This window comes from Pteropus alecto, unplaced genomic scaffold, assembly GCF_000325575.1.
Source record: "Pteropus alecto unplaced genomic scaffold, ASM32557v1 scaffold98, whole genome shotgun sequence".
NCBI lineage: Eukaryota > Metazoa > Chordata > Mammalia > Chiroptera > Pteropodidae > Pteropus > Pteropus alecto.
The window spans coordinates 21,709,690-21,710,691 of record NW_006443570.1 but is presented as its reverse complement, the minus strand read 5'-3'; the positions used below and the strand labels follow the sequence as shown (position 1 = coordinate 21,710,691).

The window sequence follows — 1,002 nt, the reverse complement described above, 5'->3', positions numbered from 1 at the left end:
TCTCTATATTTTTGATAATTTGTTAATATATATGAAACACTCAGTACTTTATAAAAATGCACATATTCTGTGTAATTTCACAAATCATTAATTACTGAATTATAAAGCCCTCCACCTTCTAGAGAGTTCGATAAGACTCCATCAGATTTCAATATTTTTGATAATTTGTTAATATATATGAAACACTCAGTACTTTATAAAAATGCACATATTCTGTGTAATTTCACAAATCATTAATTACTGAATTATAAAGCCCTCCACCTTCTAGAGAGTTCGATAAGAATCTCCATCAGAGAACAGGAACCTGGAAATACAGGTGAGACTAGAATCCCTATTTGAAAAGTGACATCTATGTTTAGGTGGTTCCTGCCTGTTTATGTGCCATTCGACTGTTCTGTTTCAGAATGTAAGTTGTTTGGGAGCAGTGACATGAGAGTTCTTAGTAAGAACTGAGCTATAATCATCTTCCTCCACATACAAATGACAAAATCAAACAAAGAACTTCTGGGTTTATTTGAGAATTACGTATCCGTAGGATTTTAGCTAAAATTCAAACAACGAAAGCTTAGCAGTAACACTATCATTAGCTGACACAATGGCAGGTTTGTTGGCTTTAATATACTTCCAGTCTCCTGTGGACTACATTCTTCAGAGTTAATTTGCAAGTCACTGAACTGTAGGCTAAAGAGAATTAGTTATCAATTTCTTAAGGAATTTGCTCTTTCATTGCTAATCGGGACTTAGAAAGTGACAATCACAAATGACCTTGAATCAATATTAAAAGGTGTTCTAAATCTATGGTAGCAATTGTGTTTTTTTAAAACAAAAGACACATAGAAGGTACAACACCAAGATTAACGCTAATGTAAACTATGGACTCTGGGTGATAATGTGTCAATGTAGGTTCACTGAGTGTAAGACAGGTACACTCTGGTGGGGGATGTTGATAATGGGAGAGGATATGCATGTGTGGGGAAAGAGAATATGGGAGATCTGCAACTT

At 34.5% G+C, this 1,002-nt stretch overlaps 1 protein-coding gene across 3 annotated transcripts in view; it reads right to left on the bottom strand.

Moving 5' to 3' along the window:
• Positions 1-1,002, bottom strand: part of VPS53 (VPS53, GARP complex subunit) — a 128,073-nt gene that overhangs the window by 78,342 nt on the left and 48,729 nt on the right. The window lies entirely within an intron of this gene.